This window comes from Pseudochaenichthys georgianus, chromosome 21, assembly GCF_902827115.2.
Source record: "Pseudochaenichthys georgianus chromosome 21, fPseGeo1.2, whole genome shotgun sequence".
In the NCBI taxonomy this organism is placed as follows: Eukaryota; Metazoa; Chordata; class Actinopteri; order Perciformes; family Channichthyidae; genus Pseudochaenichthys; species Pseudochaenichthys georgianus.
In genome coordinates this window covers 33,384,414-33,408,021 of record NC_047523.1, presented here as the reverse complement: position 1 = coordinate 33,408,021, position 23,608 = coordinate 33,384,414, and the positions used below count along the sequence as shown (strand labels likewise).

At 42.2% G+C, this 23,608-nt stretch overlaps 1 protein-coding gene across 4 annotated transcripts in view; it reads left to right on the top strand.

Moving 5' to 3' along the window:
* st6gal2a (ST6 beta-galactosamide alpha-2,6-sialyltranferase 2a) overlaps window positions 1-23,608 on the top strand; it is an 82,063-nt gene that overhangs the window by 5,188 nt on the left and 53,267 nt on the right. The window contains exon 2 of one of the 4 annotated variants that reach the window (XM_034110480.2): window positions 13,570-13,676. The exons of 2 other annotated variants lie outside the window; for them this stretch is intronic. The gene's annotated coding sequence lies outside the window, so the exon portion shown is untranslated. Of the gene's footprint in view, window positions 1-13,564; window positions 13,677-23,608 lie in introns of all 4 variants that reach the window. One more of the 4 variants, XM_034110481.2, reaches the window with a different exon arrangement.

Below are 23,608 nucleotides of genomic sequence, written 5' to 3'. Positions count from 1 at the left end.
CATAATTTGATTTTTGATTTGATTTGATTTGATAGCAAAAAGCATTGTTTACACATTCAGAGCAACATTAATATTTCGTTTCTGGTCGCTGGATCAATGGAACGGATCTTTTCGCCCTGTTCTTCGTCACCACCAAATATGTGGTTCGGAGATGCTTAACATATAATAAATGGTTGGTTTTCTCATCTAACTATATCAATTAAACTTCATTGCTTAATAAAACGTTTAGGTCAACACTATATCTTGAAGACTGTGGGTCAAAGCTCGAGTTTCACATTTAAATTGTTCGGGGTCTGCGTATGTGGAGATAACGTACATAGCAGTGAGGGGATTGTTTGGGCAGGGCACTCTGGGAAGGTGGAGGTGTAATTTCAGATGGGTGCTAACGGACCAGAGCAGCAGTTATCTGAGCCCAGCCTTCAAAGGCAGGCGTGCTGCAGTCATCAGGACCAGCTGTGCCCCTCACTCCTGGCCGAGTGAGAGGACACGGCGCTGCGTGAGAAACACACGGACGTCCAGGGCTATTAGCGGTCGCCACGCGATTGTAAACTTCCTGAGAGGAGTAGTTAAGGCCATCTGCGTTAGATGTATGGTGCTCTTATTCCCTTAAGCTGAGTCTTCTTTAGCAGCGACATGAGCAGCTTATATGTTGGCGTCGCTTTCATAGTTGCGCTATAATTCTTTCATAGGCTGCTAATCTTAGTCTGTGTTTAGAAGTATGTGTCCCGAGTTCAGGCAGATTATAGGGCGGTTAAGATGCCTGGCTGTAGAGCTCTAGATTAGTGGGGTTGCTGTCTGGCCAGTCAAACATGATTTGCTTTACAAGTGTGTGAAGCTCTGATATGGACAAATCCTGTCCGCTTTTAAATGTCAGCATTGTTTAACCTGTTAATCTGATCGGCCCTTATTTTGTGTCTGGACCAGGGAACTGTTGTTCTGAGTTCTTAAAGTAACAGCAACTTTCCGACGCTCATGAGCAGCCATTGTCCTTTTAAACATTGCTGCAACGATTATTTCGTAACGTGTAAAGTATTTTGTTGAATAAATTCATCGTTTAAGTAATTTTTCGTGCAAGAATGGCAGAAATATGCGGTGACCAGCCTCTCAAATAAAGATTTCCTTCTGCTTTTCATCATACTAAACTGAATATCTTTGGGTTTTGCTCTGACCAAACCATTCATTTAAAGACATCCTCTTTGACTTTGAGAAACGGGGATGGATATTTCCAATATTTAAATGATTCATCTAGAAAATCTAGATTGCTTGATAATGAAAATAACTCGTTAGTTTCAGCCCTACATTTGTGCACCGATGAACCCGTAACAAGTTCAGACACAAATGGAAAGAGGCTCACTGTAAGTTTTCAAGTGTTCATTCAGTCTGATGGCACAAGCATTGTTATGACCGTTCAGCCTCCACTCGAAGAAGAACAGAAAGTGAAATGAGCTTTAAGTGGACTTTCGCTTCTTCCTCACATCAAACGCCCGCTCGCTGTGGGTGTCGGAACTCCCAGCTGTATTTATAGGCCATAATATGAGGTGTAGAGCTGCATTTCCTTCATAGGACCTTGCTGTTGGCAGGCTGCATTGGAGAGGGCTCTCTGCACCGTGAAAGCCTGTCATCAAGAACCGCTGCTCTGTGATTTATCAGAATAGGATGTGCTTGGATGGTTCAACTCGTCCTCACTCCAACTTTTCTGTCGGATGTCCTTTCTTCTCAAAGTGTAGGTTAATGCTTGACTGTGAGTCGTGAAGTGTTTAAGTACAGTGTTGTTAGATGCAACCCTTTTAAGCCTGCTGTTTAGGTAACGGGCAGCCAGGGGATGTTAGATGGCCGACGACTTTCTCTTGTCACTGTGAATGAGTCAGATCCTTGTCTTTTCTCAAGGGCAGTTTCGGAAGTGCTGGTTTTTAAATGAAACACGTCCTCTGCTCGGGTAATTACAAGGCACTTCACATGCTGCTCTGGTAGAAGGAGAGGGGTTAATTGGGGGTGCAGAGACTTGTCCAGATGTATTTTAATGTGTCCAGGTGTCATGTCAGTATTCTAGATATCAAGGATCTTTGTGGGTACATAGTTGCAGCACATATATACCCCGTCGTTTCCTGTCTGCATTGTGCATCAGCCAGGTGTGAGTTTCTACTGCAGATTGAGTGTGACAGGTGTGAGAGAGACTTCCTCCCCGCTCCTCTTGGCCCTTTTTGTGTGCAGCCGCTTGTTTTAGAGGAAGATTAATGAGTGTCTAAGCACACCTTTGCAGAAATAGACTTTTTTTTGCTCCGCTGATATAATCGGTGCGGCGGTTGAAGGAGGATAGCTGGAGACAGGACAGGATAGACCTAATCTGCCTCAGCGGGATCAGTCTTTAATGGAGTTGGTACTTTCTGCTCTGACCTTGCTGGACCCGGTATTACAACAGCATGAAGCCATCCCCGCATGATTCTGCGATACCACCCAGGGAGAGACGGGATCAAAGGTCTTGTTTTTCTTTTGATCATTTCAGAAAATCAAGACCATGATCTGATCTTTTTTATGTGAGTATCACATGGAGGGGAGCTTATAAAACATATATATTGTTGAGTTCTTTGCTGCGGAGACGGTGCAGCTGAGGATAGTGAAACGAGGTTATTGACACACGTTGCTGGAAATCTGGTGTTGGACAGTTGAAAGGTGAACCAGGGGGAGTCTCTTTAAGTTTCCCTGACATCAGATACATCTAACCAGAGGAATCCTTGCTTCAAGGGGCAGACACTTCAAGCGTTTTAACAATGGGTCAAATTCCTATGTGTAATTTAATAGGGATCCGTTATACTGATGAGCCCACACAGGATTATCAGCAGTTTCCCTTTTAGTGTTTTACTGCCTTCCAGCCATTGTTTGGCTTTACGGCCCAAAGTGCTGCGGCTTTGATTCTCTCTTGCCCCGATCATCATCCTTGTTTCTATCGGGTTGCTTCTTTTCAGTAAAAATGCTGTGTTAAACCCACTGTGTGTTTCCTACCTTTTTTAAAGGCCCTGACACACCAACCCGATTTTGGGAGTCAGAGGCCGTCAGAGGCTGTCGGGCATTCGCGGCGCCGTAGTCAGGTTGGTGTGTCCCGCACCGTCGACCGTGACACGCCTTATTTGGACTGCCAGACCCGATGCATGGCCGATTCAACATGTTGAATCGGCCATGAATCGGGTCTGGCAGTCGGACCAAATAATCACTCTGATTGGCTGTTCAGCTAGCAAATCAGTGCATGAGAAGCGAAGCGGAAGTGAGGGATGTAAACAAACGATTTAAGAAGACACACACAGACTGCTATTAATTTTCATCTCATCATGGCGATCTGGAATGATGCAAACGAAGACCTGCTCATCACCTTGATCCAGGAGAGGCCAGCTCTGTATGATATTACGGAGAAAAGATACTCTTCTTCTTCTCTGTCTTCCGGTTGTTGCCTCTTTTGAATGACGAATACACACTACCGCCGCCTGCTGGTAAGGAGAGTTATTGCCACTCACGCACTGAAGTCGGTGCGGTGTGTTCCCGTGCGACACATGGCCAAAACGCAGGAGAACACGGCCAGGCAACAGCCGACTTCAGCGTCGGCTAGTCCTCTGGTGACTGCTTGGTGTGTCAGGGCCTTTAGAATAGAACAAGTTGCTGAGTGGCTGGTGAACATAGCGTTAAGCAGAGTCAGATATTTCCCTCTGGAGTTGGTCAAATCAGAGCCAAAAGAAAGAGGATATTTGACTTTGTTCCTGGTGGACACAAACACAACTTCAAAGGAATGATTATGTTGCATCAGGTCGGCTGGATTTATATTTCTTTCCTGCTCAGTGCGCATTATGGGTTCAGGATCAAGAAAGTCCGATATAGATAGTAATAAAATAAAAGGCTAAAATGTTGCTGATCATTCTTTGTTAATTTCTTTAGCATTAATGTGTTATTCTAATGGTAGATAATGCCGACCGATGTGTCACACGGTGCTTCTTTGTGGCTCAAACCTCAGTTTAGTTATCAGTAGTATCAATTGACTGGAAAGCATTCAAACATCTCCCCCCCCCTAACAACTTGGCCATTAAAATGTAACACAAATCCAAATAAAATGTTCTACTTGACATGCTTTGGCCTATTTGAAACTAATTTACTTGCATGTTTCTTGCTGTTCTGAGTTTCTGTCCTCATGGTTGACTGCACTTATTTTTGGAAAGCTAAATTAAATGTAATTTGATCTAATACATGTTAAAATGCCACAGTTTACCTTTTCAAGTCAACAAGCAGAGAGGGCTAACCAAGGTTCATTGTTGAAAGCAGTGCCAGCATACTGGTGGAGGGGAACATTCGTGTTGACCTGCATTGCAAGTCCTGGCAAGTTGATTTGTAGTCAGGCAAAACTAGGCATGCCTGGATTTCCTTTCTGTTTCTTTTTAAACTTAAGTGGCATGCTCTGTTTCTCCTTTAAGCCTCTTTACTTAAAGAGCCTGTGACACCATCCCAACAACTGTTGTGCAATGAAATATTGGGCTACTAGTAATCTTGAACCGTCAGTTTAAAAAAGAAAAAGCGATACCGTTTCGTTAAATATCAATAATTTCGAACATCGCGGGGAAATTCCTTCACTCATTTTGAAGTTTTGGGGGAAGCCGGAAGTGACGTCAATGCGGGAACGCTTCGAGAGCCAAACACGGACAAAGTGTGTTGTGTCATGCGTAGAAATGGTGAATTACTGAGTTTAGGCACGTTAAGAACGTTTTAATGAAGTTGACTACAGTATATTCATATGTGTCAGTGCTTTCATGTCAATTCGGCGACATAAACATAAATGATCGTGGTGAAGATGATGATTACATTAGGATTAAAAATCGGGAGTGAGAGCTGCTGAATTTCCTCCCGTCGGATGTGATATAAAAACAAATCGATTATTTTTGTGGTTATAAACTCAAGTGGATGAAACTACATTTATTAGTGCTTTCATGTCAATTCGGCGAACATATGATACATTAAATGATGAGTGAGGATGATTTGTTTGAGCCGGTCTGCATTTACTGATGAGAAAACAAACCGATGCTTTTTGTAGTTGTAGTACACCAACGTGGATTAAACGTGTGGTTTTTTACCACAATGTTGGGGAAATTAATGGATAAAATGCACGGATTATTATTATTATTCCCACTCCGATCGGGACACTAGGTCCACCGTTTCCCCGCAGCGAGGCTCCCCCCGTTGACAGTTTACGTGGGCTGGGTGCAGTGGCGGACTGGCCATCGGGACGAATCCCGATGGGCCGGTACCGAAGTGGGCCGGTCGGATAAGTCACTAGCACATCCCCCATAGGCGGCGCGTGAGGCTCAGGTTTGAGAAGGCTAAATAACTTATTTTACCTGACGCTGTCCGCCTCCGGCGTCTATAGAAAAGAGATCCACTCAGTGTGCGCAGTTTAAATCTCTCAAGTCATATTACAGGATAAAGGAAATACAGTTTAAACTGCCGTATGCAGAGAAGACGCCGACGTGTCGCACTTATCATTCATATTACATCATCAATGAGATCATCGATCATATAATATCATAATATATCATATATTTCCTTATCTGAGTCAGCTTCTCCAGCCTCATCTGGCCGTGCAACACTCACAGTGTCACAGACTGGATGCAGAAGTATTATTTAACACATTATGTTGACGAAACACTCGAGACAAATGTAATTAAAGTCAGATCCACTCGTGTCTTAGACGTGAACGCGCTCTCAGCTGGAGAGAGAAACCCTGGCTTGATTTACCGAGTTGATAACCAGCGTCGTAGGACCGCTTAGCGAGATCTCGTTTGTTAGTTTGTTGTTAGTTTGTTTGTTACTCAAACATATCCAGGGTCTGTTGAACTGGCTTCGTAGTACAGGGCACAGGTGGCTAGCAGCGCTAATGTCAAAGACACAGACATTATACATTATATTTGTATTTTACATCCCCCGTTCCCCCCGTTGACAATTTACTAGCGGTACCGAAGTGGGCCGGTCGAGAGTCCCGGGATGATTTTTAGTCCCAGTCCACCACTGGCTACATGGCCATATGATCGCCCATATTAACGCACCTCATTCCTAAACTTAGAAGATACAACATAAACCGATCCTTCAGCCTCATATGAGCTCTCAGACACGTTCAACATTAACCTGTCATCGCTGTCTGAGCTTGCTGCTGTGTGCACCATCGTGCGTTTACATCTGACTGTATATATATAAAGGTTTACATGCAGATGCTGGGATCCTGGACGGTGCAGCTGGAGCGCTGTGCCCGCAATGACGTCACCCATCATTTGGCGGGACTTGAAGAATCCGCGAGAAGATCCAGAAAATTGTCAACATTGAAGGCAGATTAATGGTTATCAAAGTACAAATATCCAAAATCAGTTCAGTAACGGTTTTCAAGGGGACAATATGTACTCAAATTGATGGGTTTGGATGATGGGGGAAAACCGTGTCACAGGCTCTTTAAGAGTAGAAGGGAAATGTACCGTGTGCTTTAGTGTATTTGTAGCTCAGGTTTCCGCTGCACTTCAGGTTTCCAAGGCTGATCTGAAATCAGTTTATTTGTCGCTCAGGTTTGTACTTCAGGTTTTCAAGGTTGGTCTGTTCTGAGCCGTGCATCTGTATGCGCAGCAGCCATGCGATATCATGCTCTGGTGTTTGTGATTGGCAGGCGGTCGGATGCCTGGAATGAGCTGCATGGCCTGCAGTGTGTTCTGGGCTCCACATGCTAGGTGCCAGTGGTGGGGAGACGCTTGATCTACTGCTAGTAGTCACATTTCCACACAAAGACTGGCAGGCAGAGCCACAGTACAGAAAAGACACACATGCGCGTTTCCTCACACGGACAGAGAGGCAGCAGTGAATGCAATATTCATTCTGTTCTTGCGTGGGTAAAGCTAAAATGACAGACATTGGAGCAAACACACATCGACGTATACAGTCAGTGGAGCGATGTGTGCACTTAACATCTGCATGCACAGCACCACAGTAAATGTAGGTCACATAATAAGGCACATGTGGGGGAAGGAGAGAAGGTGAGCAGTGGAAGTGAAGGGAGGAGGAAGCCTTTCATTATGTCCTCATGCTAAGGCAGAGGCAGGATGAGGGCTAGCGTGATATATAGTTTTACCCCTGAAGTATGAGCTTTTTCCTTTGAAAGTGAAAAGTAATAATTATTCCATCCATCAGGGAAAGCAAATGTTCTATAAACAAGCATACAATATATCATCAGCCGTGTCTGGCTCTCCTCTCCTGAAACTATGGCAAACACAGAAACAAGTGAAACCCAGGGGACGTTGGATATAACGGTTACACCTGATTGTTTTCCACAACAAGACGGTTCTTTAGCTTTGGCAGCGTCCTGCCTTCAGTCGCTCATTTATATAGGCTTGGGTAGCCGTTCAGTCTACAGGCTATTCATAACAGCTGCACTTTAGGGTTTTAAGATGTGATGAAGTGCGCCGGAGAGCTCGGACGCTGGCAGTATAATTACACAGGGAGAAGTCTGATGTCCTAGTCGGTAATAACCTCATTGCCTCCTGAGGCTAAAGCGCGGTGGACCTGTCGCAAGGGGTTCATTAAGTGAGGAAAGGGAGAGCATTTGTACTGTGCATATGCTTTTCTCTGTAACTCGATTTTCTTCCTTCAGTTTAGGACTTCAATTGGCTTCTGATGTCCTGGTTTTCATCTGTCTTTACTCGTGTCTGCACTGTGCAGTGTCTACTTTTTTCTTCTCTGATCTGAACCACATATTTTAATCTTTACATGACAAGAGAAGGGGTGGCCTTTCATTGGCTGAGAAGGTATTATCACAGTGCAGTAGGCATAGAATGAGATAGGGTAGGGTGGGGTAAGGGATAATGTGCAGCGAGGCGGTCATTAATGAAAATAAAACGACCAACAGGGTGACCAGGATCACGGGAAGATGTGCTTAGCGTCGGGCTAAGCACATATTCCCGTTTATACACAGCCACAGACTAAATAAACCAAAGACTTGACTTGAACAAATATTTTATTAATTTAAAAATCCCATTTCTTCTGCTAAGAACAAAAAAAGCGTGTTTCACAGCGTACCAACGGCTAGCACTGGAGCAACAGCCACGTCACTTACAATGAATCGGCCCTGATCAAGTTTTCTGTAGACCCTTTGAATTTGACCTGGGATTTCATTTTAGGATTGACTAGTGCACCAACACATTTCAGTGTAACCTTATAACATCATGGGGCCCTGTGTATCCAATATGTATAGATTTAAATAGTACACAATGTATACCCGTATAAGTGCTTCTGCATAACTTTAACAATTTCCATTTGTAGAATTAAATTGCAGACAAACCTTTCTTTTATCTGATGCAGCGGAGATGAGTCTGTATGCTAGTGCTTTGCTCAGTGTAAGCAGATGGTTAATTTACATTGGAGTGTTCTCTGTCTCGTACATCGCAGCTGCAAAGGTGAGATTAAACACTTGTTCGCTGCTTCAGAAGCTTACACCTTTTCATCTTGGGAATTAATTCATATATGTATTCTGTGCATATAACAGCTCAAAAGATAGGATTGAGGAGTGAAGTTTAAGTATATATAATTTGTGGAAGTGGAATTTTAAAAATACATTTTTATTAACTGGATTATGTAAACTCTGCAGGATTTGAACAGAATGTCTGAACTGTCGTGTCTTCACTTCTTCAGCTCCAGAGTCTGGTTTGGTATACTTGAAACGAACAGTCTCACACTGCCTCCCTGAAGAAGAAGCCCAGCTGTTGAAAATAAACAACTTTGTTATTATTTGTGTCAACTGATCGTGAGGTAGAAGAAATACTACATGATTGTTGCAAAGTCATCCATCAGGAGTGTGTGTTCTCATTAATTCAAATGCAGCACTTTTCTGAATAACATCCAGTTGAGTCTTCTGAAGTCGACTTCTTGGCCGTTGCCTTTTATAATGCATAACTTTATAAGCTTTAATTTCATTTAAATGGATAACTGTTGCTGTTATTTTGATTAGTTATAGAGACAAAAACAGTGTCTTTCAGGCTGTAAATATGTTTCTTTCTGCTGTCAATTTGTGATTTTTAAAGGGGCCATATTATTCCAATTTTCAGGTTCATATTTTTTTTATTTTGGGCCTCTATTGTGACATGTTTTCATGCTTAAATGTTCAAAATGGTCTTTTTTCCCTCATGCTTCCTGTGCTGCAGTGCCTCTTTTCAGCCTCTGGCCCCGTCTCAGGTCGACTATTTTCATTTCCTCGCTCCTCGGTCCTCGGTCTCACCGGAAGTTGATTTGTCTGCGCCATCTTGAGTACCGTCCGATCAACTGGGGATGTCGATGCACACTGAATATTATGTTTGAATAGAGGATTCCTAATATTGTTTGCCGAGACCAACATTAATGACCCATCAGCATTTTAAAGTCTAAGTACAGCAATGACATTTCTGCTGCTATCTTTGCTAAACGAGTTAACAGTCACATCTTATCTGGATGAGTGCTGCAGAATACCGTTTTTATAAGGGATACATGTGTGTGTAGTCTTTCATATTAAGCATGATCGCTGGTAGATAGCCACAGAAGTCGTAACACAGTTTAACCTGGGCGGGTCCCATTTTTCCCTGGGCGGATGTTTACCTGAGAGGATTACAGTTCACAGCTGGGGGGTATACTACGAAGCAGGATTTTCGCTTAGCCGGCTAACTTCAGGGAAAACTCGGGCTTTCCGGTCCTACGACGCTAGATCTCCATGGTAACTTATGCTGTGCGGCTAACCTGGTCGGGACCAGGTTAGGTTGCAGGCTAAGAGCTCAACTCAGTGAAAGCACTGCCTGCTGACCAATCAGAGCTCAGTGTGCGGAGTTTAAAGCGATCAAGTCATATTACAGGAGAAAGGAAATACGGAAAGCTGCCGTTGCAGGAAAGACGGCCGGCAAAAATCACCGACTGTGTGAACGTGAACATTAATACAATATCACCTCCATCTTCAGAGCAATCTGACTATTATAACATTAGCGTTAAGAAAGCTTACTTAAATATCGGCCACAACATAAGTAACCGGATCAGAGTACATTAAGTACAGTCCGCGGCATATCACTTCATAATGTATCATATATCTCCTGATCTGAGTCAGCTGAGCCGTATCTGGCCGTGCAACACTCACAGTGTCACATACTGTATGCAGAAGTATTATTTTAAGCAACACATTAAGTTGACGAAACACTCGAGACAAATGTAATTAAAGTCAGATCGTGTTTTAGCAGTGATATCATAAACCTGTTAATGTACGCATTCAAACACTTTTTCTTTTGCCAGCTGTATTCACCTTGCAGGTGCAGCTCTGTGGCTTTGATCCTGGATCAAGTGTTTAAGTCATGGATGTTTAAAGTTTAACTTCTTCATTTTTGACTAGTATTAAAGTTCACTTTTCATTCAGGAAGTATGACGCTGCGCTGTCAGTACGCTTCTCCATGTTTGTGATTGGTCGAATGCTCCAGATACCACCCCTTTCATGTGAACGCGCACCTAACTAGATAGGACACGGCTGGCTTGAGCGATCCACTTGATAACCCGCGTCGTAGTACAGTTTAGCGAGAGCGCGTATGTTTTGGATTAGGCCAACCGGCTAACTCAAACATATCCAGGTTAGGTTGAACCAGCTTCGTAGTACAGGCTAGGGCTGAACGATTAATCGATTTTAAATCGAAATCGCGATTCGAGATGATGCGATTATCAAATCGCATCATCTCGATTTTTTTTAACTTTTTTTTTTTTTCATTTTACAACTTTTTTTATTCTTCTTCTTGTGTGTCAGTCATCCACACCAATCAGAAGTGCTGTGCTCCACATGTACCAGCCATTGCTAATCAATCAGAAGTGGCCCATGATAGAAGGTGATAGACAGATTGATCCAATCACCTGCCAAGTGCTTTTGAAAGTGCCTGCCCTTTCCAAATGGCTTCCAGTGGAGCTTCAGATGGTTTGGTGAAACAAAGCATCTGAGTCAGGGTAGTAATGCTCCATCACATGTTTCTATCACAGGGTGAATCTGAAACTGGAGCTTGACTTTAAAGCAACCCAACGGAAGTTTCATGTAAGTTTAGTTCTTTCACTCGTAGCTCGGGCTGCGGGGGTGCTAGAGACAGGAGTATGTTGATACGACCTTCCTAGCCGGAGATATGGCCGCATTTTACAATAAACTTCCATTGGGTCCTTAAAAATAAATATCGCGAATCGCAATCGCAATATTTGTCAGAAAAATCACAATTAGATATTTTCCCAAAATCGTGCAGCCCTAGTTCAGGCCTCTGAAGACTTCTCCACACTGCTTTCAAACTGTGAGTAAACAACGTGTGCTTCACTTGGAGGCTGTCTGAAGGTGTAGACAGGTCTCAGGTGGACTTGGTATCACATTAAGAACGATATTCAGTAATAAGTCTGGCAACAATAGCTGGTTTAAATGATTTATTGGAGCTCGCAATGTTTTGAACAGACATCCCCAGTCAACTCGTTTTTCTTTTTGTAGTCCCCGCTGTTCGCGTCCAGATATCTCCATCGTAACCACAACCTCACACACTGGTACTGAATGTGCATCAAAGTCTTCCTACCGAGCCAAATATACCAACAGATGTATGTAAACGACAGAAGAAGCGATCGAAAATCACCCCAGTTGATCGGGAAACCAGTTGATCGGGAACACCGGTCTGAACGCAGCCTTGATCTCTTACCTAGAGTATGATTTTGTAGTGTTAACCCCAAAAAATGTAATTCATAAATAATTCTGGGCCCCAGTAGTGAAAGTACACACACACACACACACACACACACACACACACACACACACACACACACACACACACACACACACACACACACACACACACACACACACACACACACACACACACACACACACACACACACACACACACCACACACACACACACACACACACACACACACACACACACACACACACACACACACACACACACACACACACACACACACACACACACACACACACACACACACACACACACACACACACACACACACACACACACACACACACACACACACACACACACACACACACACACACACACACACACACACACACACACACACACACATTTCTATTTTGAACTACAGCCCGTTTCTAAAAGTGGCTCCCTCCTGTAATACCTTACTGGGACAATTGGTTTTTCTCACTTTTCCTACATGGAGCTCACACTGCATTTGCATTTATTCATGTTCTGTTCACATCGTCCTGAGAGACCTGGTCTGAATATCAGACGAGTTCACAAATTAATTCAGGAATTTAAAACATCTTTTGACCCCTCGGCTCACGCTGATGTCTGTTTGTCCACAAATTCTTAGCGGACCTCGTGCTGTTGCCTCTTTTTACCCTCAAAGATGAACAGTGCTTAAATTGCAGCGAGTTGAATATGATAGTAAAACGGCTTTTAAGATGGAGGACAACTCCACTCTTGTGGGTTCAATATTTTATGAGGTACAAGCCCTTTTTTGTCAGTGTTTTATTTGAGAGAATGTGCACACTCGCATCCCACTGCCAGATGAGAAGAGGTTTGTTTATTTTTGACAAACTTCTGAATGCAGAATGTATAAAAACAAATATATGACATGTATAAATTATACAGCTATTTGTATGCACTTGGACATATGTTCAAACACAATGAAACACAAAAGCTTATATTTATTTTGGTCCCCTGGGTGTTTGTATATGAGCACAATTTATATACAGGACATCTAGGTGTATGCTTATGTGCATTTAGATGGGAGGGGGAGCAGCAGTAAAATACATATTCAGTACACCAGTTCAATAACAATGCATATATACATATACATATACATATTTGAAAACTGGAAAGCACTTTGGTAAACTGGGGTTGTTTTAAATGTGCTATATAAATAAACTTGACTTAATACTAGGCCCAGACACACTAACAGACATGTTGGGCACGTACTGTTATGAATGTCACAAGGCTCAGGACCCAAACGCACGACACCAGAAACAGGTCAGGATTAACAAGGTATTTAATAAAAGGCAAAAACACAAAACGCTCACTAGGAGGATCTAAACTGAGAAACTATAAGATCCAAACACTCTAAACAAAACATCTACATGGACTATCAAGAATGAAACAAAAGGAGTCTATCAAAAATATACTTAGCAAGGTCAAGGAATGACTGGCAGACTTGGTGAGACAAGACGAACTGGAACAGGACAAAGGGAGACGCAGACTATATACACACTAGGTAAGGGGACACAGGTGGCAACAATTAAGGAAGGGGCTGACAATCACACTGGAGGGAAAACACACAAGGGCAGGAAGGGCTCTGAAACGAGAGGGAAAGGTTACTACAAAATAAAACAGGAATTCACAAGACAAAAGGACGGAACTAAATGAATTCACTTAACATAAATGTCTAGGCACCACACATACCCAGCTTCCTCCTTACTCAGAATGCATACAGTTGGGTGACTCTTCTTGATCAGAACCTCCCTCTTTTATTAGCAATGTCACGGCTGTCTTTGTGTGTTAAGTGCAGAGTCGTCTAGTCATCCGGTGGAAAGAACCTCTCCTTCGTGCCAGGTGCTCCGCTCACTGGGGAATTTTTTCAGCCGATCATCTCTCTGTTTGGACGGCTTTCGTTATGTGAGTAAGAGATGCTGCATTACATTATATAGAATTTTAGGTTTTACACTATTTTGTAATACAACTGAACTGCAGAGCTTTATTTATTGTAGGAGCATTGAAACAACCCATTGCTAATTTGAAAGTTAAAGGCTTATTCAGCCTATACATATCTCAATACATGAATGCACTTTATACATAAAAAAGCACCAAATGCTTTATTATTATTATTATTATTATTATTATTATTATTAATATTCCTATCTTTCAAATCCCTTTTGTCATGAACTATGGGTAATGCTCCAAGCAAAGTGTGTAGTGCTCTCCTCCCCAGTCAGACTGTGAAAGTCTGCAGAAAGTCCGCCTGAGGCCCCTTGATGATTTGTGGATTAGGACGGCCCATGGCCACTCATTGACTCTCCGGGCACGCGTCCATGTAGTCTGCAGGCCGGACATTTGGGTTCCGCCTTTGTGGCCCCATTTATGTTATGGAGCTAATTTCCTGCCAAAAACAAACTAAACAGGTTTTACAAATGCCTCAAGATTACTAACAAACACAATGTGGTTTGCAAATACAAAACACCATCTACAAACTAATGCATTTAGTTTTGCAAAGAAAAAACGTATCTATCAAACAAACACTTAACATTTTTCTAATCAATCATGTTTCAGAGACAAATTCAGCATAGGTTTTACGAGTACACAACCTTCTTGTGAATTTGTGAATCCAGCTGGATCGCTAGAAACACCGCTGTCATCATAGGCGGCGCGTGAGGCTCAGGTTTGGGAAGGCTTTTCTTTCTTCTTTTTTAAAAAATAACCCCTTAAATGATGACTTCTAGTGAATTTAGGGGGGGGGAGCCTATAGTGCCCTGCCTCCCCTTTCTATGACAACACAATAGAGATTTTAAAGTTGCCAGTCTGCCGAGATCTACCAGTCCAAATAGAGAGGCGTAGCCATTACTGACAGCCTACTACCAGGTAAATACACACTTCTACTTGTATAAAACTGACCTTTGTACGATGAATACTTCATAAAATACTGCAGATCCTTTATCTCACCTCTTTCTAATCTAGTACACACATACAAGTATTTAACTGAAGTTACACAACAGTGTTGTTGATACGGAGTTTATTCACACGTCACTACAGTGGGTAATGTTTTCAAGAAACCTTGAACAGTGCTGCCACATATGACACAGGAAAAAGAAAAGACTCTGAACCCTTTCTTTGCCATTATATAAAAATAGTGTTGCTACGAAAGTATAAATTAGGCTTACTGATAAGACGACTCAGATCTGAAGCTACTCAGGAATCTGCTGCAACAGTGCAATAAAAAAGACTAAATTAATAGAATCAAACTCTTTTTTTGTTGCATTTTAGTCGAGTATAAAAAGAAATGCCTTTTTAAAATAGGATGCAAGCAACACTAGTTTCTTAACCTGAATTGATAATAGACTATAATCAATTTAAGTTTGCAGTCTTATTGACATATCTTAAGATTACTGAACACTGATCCTGAGAAGTTCTGTCTTGTGTTGTGTCCAGCTGAACAGAAAACATTCCGGCCTTCTGGACATCACTGGAGATACTTTCTTTGATTAGACTACCAACAGTTTCTATGATGGAGTTAACAGTAGTTTTGGAGAGTAGGGTGATGAGAGACCCTCTACCCTTTGTTCCACTGGATTGGTGCAATTTCTTCCTCTTCTCTACGCAATCATCCAGATGCTCTTTTAAGCAGACATCATACTTTCCTAATAAAAGGATGAGCTCCAAAAAGTTACCGTGGTCCACGGTGTCGTCAGCTAGCATATATATGCTCCCTCATTCTCCACATCCACCACACGCTCCAAAACCTGACGTCTCTTTCGGACTTGTTCCCTATGAGCCGACATCTGACTGCCAGCAAACATGCTTTCCATGTCCGCTTTAGAGCACCGTAAGAAAAAAGCTTCAGCACAGGTTGAATGTGTAATGCTCTTTTCGTGCTCCTCTGTACGCTGGTGTGCGTGCCTCCAATCTGACATCCCAGTTATAAATGTGCCAGTGTCAGTCCTCTTCCCAAATGCCAGACATACAAAACAAAACAACATATGACGTCCCTTGCAATATGTAAGCCACTTTCTGCTGGTGCCATCTTTACAGGTGAATACCTTCTGCACAACTGGAGTTCTGGTATGTTGTTGTGGGTGCTGTTCTAAAAACATCTGTAACATAGATGGCTCGGGGCGGGCAAAGTAATCTATGTCCTCCTGCTCTATGCTCTCCTCACTCTCGCTGACACTCTCCTCCTCTGGGGGTGCTACCTGGCTCAACACAATGATACAGAATGAATGGATTCCCTGATAGAGGTCCATCCAAATAGGCATTGACATAACAAAACCACACATGGTCAAAACTACATGTGTGCCTCAATTTTTTATCTATTTCTATATTATTAATTATATATATTGTCAATCAATACTACCACAAAAAGCTGACTATAAAAAAAAATGTCAGGTCCCAAAAGACCACTGTTGCCCTTATAACCAAATAAGTACATAAACTAAACAAAACAAGCTGCCAGCTGACAGTAATTGTTCATGAATGGTGGTTAACTTTCAATGAGACAACGTATCAGAGTCCCATTAAGCTATATTTTAACTTGCCAGGGAAAACCTAAAAAAGCCAGCTTACTAGCTTGTAGACTAACGAATGTTTCTCTTATAATATTTGTCTTATTAGTGCTTCATCAAGGGGATATTAATGGGTTCCAGAACTACAGAGCAGAGATGTTCACAAGTCTTTTTTTGCAAGTCTCAAGTCTTTGGTCACGAGTCCAAGTAGAGTCTCAAGTCTTTGGTCACGAGTCCAAGTCAAGTCTCAAGTCTCTAAAAAAATAAAAGTCTCATGTCTGCTGCTATCCAGTCTGTTAAGAATACTGCACAGCTATATCTAAGACATTCAAAGCATTTACTGTGTTATTATCACTCCTATATCTATTAGCATACAGTATCAGTACTGATTAGTTGTTTGTTATATGATCACTTTAAATAGGCTATTGCAATGCAATATGAGCAGGTCTCCCTTGAAAAAGAGATCTATGATCTCAATGGGACCAATCTGGTTAAATAAAGGTTTGAAATGAAATGAAATGAAATGAGGAAAAACATCACACTTTGGCTAAATGCAAACAACTTATAAGCAAAACACTTCAGAATCAGAAATCAGTATCACAAATACTTTATTAATCCCCCGCAGGGAAACTGTTAAAAGTACTTAAAAGCGGGTAATGATTAACATTACCGACCTTTTTTATGTCATGTCAAGAGTTGGATGTCAACGCCACTCAACTCAAACAACTGTGACAAGCAATTCACTAAGTTAACATGACATAGCTGATGCTGAGCTAAACATGTTTGCTAACCGTCCATATGCGTTAATGTGACTGACCTCTCCGGGTGACTTTTCAAGTGCCTGATGAAATTCGACGTTGTTGCGCCAGCATCCTTGATTTTGATATTGCAGACTTTGCAGTGTACGCTCCTTTTGTTGGTGCCGCCGGCACTCAGGAATCTGCTGCCAAAGTGCAATAAAAAAGACAAAATTAATAGAATCAAACCCTTTTTTGTTGCATTTTAGTAGAGTATAAAAAGAAATGCCTTTAAAATAGGATGCAAGCAACACTAGTTTCTTAACCTGAATTGATGATAGACTATAATCAATTTAAGTTTGCATTCTTATACCATTTTGTACAATAATTATAATGAATAAGTTCAAACAAACTAAAACTTACAGCTGATTAATAACGGTATCTAACTTGAGTTTTTATTGTATCAAAAACCTGTTGAAATGCTACTGTTTTTTACTGTCCCCCAAAAAGCGCGTCGGCAGCCTCGAGGAATGCTTCTTTCACAACTTCGCCGTCTTTGAAAGACTTCATGTGTTTCGCAAGAACGTGACTGACACGATAAGATGATCTGGAGCAGCCTTGCTCTTGTTGTTGGGCCTGGTGAAAATGGACTGCTGTGCATTTAGCTGTCCTTTTAGGCCCCTCCCCTTTTGGAGCGTAGGGCAGAATTAGGAGGGAATTCCGTCTCGTAGCGTTTGTGCACTGTTTTGAAATGCCGCTCCTAAATTACCCTTCTTCGATAAAGCCACTCTCGCATTGCAGATGAGACAGATGGACTTTGAATTGGAATAGATACAAAAATAATCATCCTCCCACTCGGAGTGAAAATTATATATGTTTTGCTTCTGCCATAATTGCGGTCTTGTTTGTGTGCAGACTGTCACTCCTGTTGTTGACACGGACAACTTCAGCGAAATACTGCCCACTGCCCACCAGCCACGCCCCGACACATGGGGTCACGCCGGCCAATCACAAAGCTTTGATGCGTTCAAGTGCATTATTCTGGCACAGGAAGATTATGTTATAGGACATTAACGATAAAACTGAATATTGTTGTTCTATTTTTAGACACATATCGCGATCGACTGGTTGGGCACCCCTGGTCTACAGGATGAGTCGACGGCATCTTTTCTTGGGCTTGTTTCCCCCACAGATTGACCCTCTGATATGACTCCCTGATAAACACTGCTATGTCATTGATTAGGTTGAAAAATGTTCCACATTCGATGACAGTTTGGGTAGTTTCAGCCAGGACAAGATTAAGAACATGAGCATAGCACCACACATGGACATGAGTGGGTGACTGGGAAGTCATCAGTGCAGAAAATCCTTTGGACCGGCCTTGCATATTGGATGCTCCATCTGTTGCATTACCTATACACATGCCCTTGTCCAGTTTCAGATGCTCTAAGACCTCTGAGAGCAAGTTCACAAAGTATTGTCCGGTGGATGCATGGCACTTCACTAAAGCCACAGGCCTCTCTTGCACAGTCTCATTGACATATCTTAAGATTACTGAACACTGGTCCTGAGAAGTTCTGTCTTGTGTTGTGTCCAGCTGAACAGAAGACATTCCGGCCTTCTGGACATCACTGGAGATACTTTCTTTGATTAGACTACCAACAGTTTCTATGATGGAGTTAACAGTAGTTTTGGAGAGTAGGGTGATGAGAGACCCTCTACCCTTTGTTCCACTGGATTGGTGCAATTTCTTGCTCTTCTCTACGCAATCATCCAGATGCTCTTTTAAGCAGACATCATACTTTCCTAATAAAAGGATGAGCTCCAAAAAGTTACCGTGGTCCACGGTGTCGTCAGCTAGCATATATATGCTCCCTCATTCTCCACATCCACCACATGCTCCAAAACCTGACGTCTCTTTCGGACTTGTTCCCTATGAGCCGACATCTGACTGCCAGCAAACATGCTTTCCATGTCTGCTTTAGAGCACCGTAAGAAAAAAGCTTCAGCACAGGTTGAATGTGTAATGCTCTTTTCGTGCTCCTCTGTACGCTGGTGTGCGTGCCTCCAATCTGACATCCCAGTTATAAATGTGCCAGTGTCAGTCCTCTTCCCAAATGCCAGACATACAAAACAAAACAACATATGACGTCCCTTGCAATATGTAAGCCACTTTCTGCTGGTGCCATCTTTACAGGTGAATACCTTCTGCACAACTGGAGTTCTGGTATGTTGTTGTTCTAAAAACATCTGTAACATAGATGGCTCGGGGCGGGCAAAGTAATCTATGTCCTCCTGCTCTATGCTCTCCTCACTCTCGCTGACACTCTCCTCCTCTGGGGGTGCTACCTGGCTCAACACAATGATACAGAATGAATGGATTCCCTGATAGAGGTCCATCCAAATAGGCATTGACATAACAAAACCACACATGGTCAAAACTACATGTGTGCCTCAATTTTTTATCTATTTCTATATTATTAATTATATATATTGTCAATCAATACTACCACAAAAAGCTGACTATAAAAAAAAATGTCAGGTCCCAAAAGACCACTGTTGCCCTTATAACCAAATAAGTACATAAACTAAACAAAACAAGCTGCCAGCTGACAGTAATTGTTCATGAATGGTGGTTAACTTTCAATGAGACAACGTATCAGAGTCCCATTAAGCTATATTTTAACTTGCCAGGGAAAACCTAAAAAAGCCAGCTTACTAGCTTGTAGACTAACGAATGTTTCTCTTATAATATTTGTCTTATTAGTGCTTCATCAAGGGGATATTAATGGGTTCCAGAACTACAGAGCAGAGATGTTCACAAGTCTTTTTTTGCAAGTCCAAGTCAAGTCTCAAGTCTTTGGTCACGAGTCCAAGTCAAGTCTCAAGTCTCTAAAAAAATAAAAGTCTCATGTCTGCTGCTATCCAGTCTGTTAAGAATACTACACAGCTATATCTAATAAATTCAAAGCATTTACTGTGTTATTATCACTCCTATATCTATTAGCATACAGTATCAGTACTGATTAGTTGTTTGTTATATGATCACTTTAAACAGGCTATTGCAATGCAATATGAGGAAAAACATCACACTTTGGCTAAATGCAAACAACTTATAAGCAAAACACTTCAGAATCAGAAATCAGTATCACAAATACTTTATTAATCCCCCGCAGGGAAACTGTTAAAAGTACTTAAAAGCGGGTAATGATTAACATTACCGACCTTTTTTATGTCATGTCAAGAGTTGGATGTCAACGCCACTCAACTCAAACAACTGTGACAAGCAATTCACTAAGTTAACATGACATAGCTGATGCTGAGCTAAACATGTGTGCTAACCGTCCATATGCGTTAATGTGACTGACCTCTCCGGGTGACTTTTCAAGTGCCTGATGAAATTCGACGTTGTTGCGCCAGCATCCTTGATTTTGATATTGCAGACTTTGCAGTGTGCGCTCCTTTTGTTGGTGCCGCCGGCGTTTTGTTCAAAGTTTTTGTAGTTGAACCTAATTACAAGCGGTACAGCCGCAGGTGTGCCGCCGGTCGCTATTGTGTTACTACGAGGTAGTAACAGAGGCGCGCACATCTGCGTAATGAGCCCGGCTAAAATAACTGGATGGCCTACCTGCCTGTCAGCCTTCCATCTGGGCACAAACTTATCTCGTGCCCTCATTGGTCATGTGCACGTTCGTGTGTGTTGGAGGAGGCGGGCTCTATAAGGAAGTAGCAGCCTCTAGCAGATTATCTCCGGTTGTGTATTTTCAAATTCTAGCAATCTCGAGCCGGTTTCTCTCAAATGTACCTACCCCACCTTTAATACGCCAAAAATAGAAAACACAATGATTGTTCACGAGTCCCAACACACGAGTCCAAGTCGAGTCTGAAGTCTTTTGGTCACGAGTCCAAGTCAAGTCTGAAGTCTCTGTGTGTGCGACTTAAGTGCGACTCGAGTCCGAGTCGCAGACTCGAGTCCCCATCTCTGCTACAGAGTATCATAACCTTAATAATAATCTTTTCCTAATTTTCTTAGCTTCTGCTTACCGCGAGTTCTCCTCCCTCTCCCCACTCGCACTGATCTCTCTCCCTCTCATCATCTTCCTCACCACCAATATCGGCCACGGGTTAGAAGAAGATGGACCGCACCTGACTAAACATGTCGGTTATTTTTGACACAAGCGGCAGCATCAGCACAAAGGGCTTGCTTTTTTCTTGCCCGCAATTTTTCTGATCCCCCTTTGCGCTTGGCCTTCGCCTTCGCCATTTCTAACTCGAACTTTTTCTCGAAAAAAAAGGCAGTTTGACTTCAACGGCCGGCTCACCTCCTGGGGGCATGATTTAATGATGCACACCGAGCGGCCAAAGGGGGAGGTGATTAAAGATTTGATTGGGCCGGCCCAGTGTCAATTACTAAACACATTTAAACAGAGGGCCAATCTACCCGTCTTATGGGCCGGGACTTCATAAAAAAAATAAATGACGTGTCGGCCCAAAAGGCACGTTGGCCCACCGGGAAAATGCCCGGTATGCCAGATGGCCAGTCCAGCCCTGAAGTTAGCTACCTAGCTAGTAGCTAGCACGTTAGTTAGCATTACAGCCTTGTCATTTTTATTAGCCTTAATATGAAGTAACATCAAGTAACCCAAAATGTTAAACAGTAAGAGTAGTAGTCATATTTCGTGAACCCTTTGAAGAGTACTGTCACCGCCCGGTGTGATCATTCTATAATACACCATTTAAGCCCGGGGGAGAAATGCTAACGCTACATTAGCATTAGCGATCTGTTCTACTTCATGCTATCTGCACAAATGGTTGACATTAAAAAGATCAGGCAGTTCAGATAGAATCGAAGGCAGGCAGCTTTGCATGACATTCTTCTGGACGTGTTTCATTGTGGTGATAGTGAGGGTAGTCAATCGTTTTGTTGACAAGACAGTAGTGACGGCCATCTTGTTGTTCTGCGAGACCAGAGATGTAGTTCATTCAGCATTTCACACAAACAAATGTGTTACTTCGCAGTTTTACGACACATTTTTATTTTTTTGACTTGCAAAATTAACTTTTAAATTGACAAACATCATATGTGTAATTCGTGTATGGGCATAGATATGTCTCATAATTATTTGTGTGAACATAAAAATAATTTGTGTGTAAATATGTGATTTGTAAATGTAAAACACCACAAATGCATTTAAAAGATTTGCAAACTCACAAATAAATGTGCAAGTGTAAAACAAATAATAAAAAGATCTGTGAATATCTCTTTAACATTGACAACTTTCGATCAGGCATTTGTGAATCCATTTTTGATTTGATGACCAAATATGCGCTTGTGGATCTCAAATCTCTGCTCGTGGATCGTCTTTTTACACGCACGGAATTTTGAGACATATTTTCCGCCGGTCTCTTCTAAAATCTACTCGTGTCACTCGGTTATTTTCGGAAACCACGTGATGGCCTGCTGATGACGACATTTCCGCATGATTTCAAAGTAAGAGCATGATGGTTTGTTTAATGCTCTGTTTTTTTATAATAATGAGCAGCGGAACGTTAGATGCATTCTTCATCATCATCATCATCATCATCATCATCATCATCATCATCATCATCATCATCATCATCATCATCATCATCATCATCATCATCATCATCATCATCATCATCACCACCACCACCACCACCACCACCACCACCACCACCACCACCACCACCACCACCACCACCACCACCACCACCACCACCACCACCACCACCACCACCACCACCACCACCACCACCACCACCACCACCACCACCACCACCACCACCACCACCACCACCACCACATACAGTTAGTTTGTGTTAGTTTATTGGATCAATATAGCATATATCGAGCACATGCATTGATGTTGAAGTACAGGCTATACGCCACTTTCGGGTCCATGGGGGAGCAGCTGGCAGCGAAGCAGCCCAGATAAAACTATTTCTTCATTGTTTGTTGTGTATTCAGTCTAGCGGGTCAAAGTTACAATGTAAAATTGTAAGTACAATGTCAAGTCCTGTGCTCTGCAGGTGCCGGTAAAGAGCAATACAATGACAAAACCTTTCCAAACAAAACAACTAGTAGGGTAGGTAGGCAGACAGACAGACAGACAGGTAGATAGATAGACGGATAGATAGATGGATATCATATATAGATACTTCATTCATCCCAAATTGTGAAATGTGTGGAAACAAGTATAAACACAATAACATTAAATACAAATGAAAGCAATAGACAGGAATATATGCATATACAGTAGAAAGGACACGATGAATATTATAACATTTAATGTAGCCTTACTATGAAGGCTAACCTAAATACGGTGCTTTTCTACAGATTACTTTATTACTGCACTGGTAAGGTAAAATTAGGCCGATTTAATCAGATGTGAAGTGTAACTTCGACCCGCTTGACTGAATACACAACAAACAATGAAGAAAGAGTTTTATCTGGGCTGCTTCGCTGCCAGCTGCTCCCCCGGGATCCGAAAGTGGCGTAGCCTGTACTTCAACATCAACGAAAGTGCTCGACTCGATATACTATATTGATCCAATAAACACAAACTAACTGTATCAC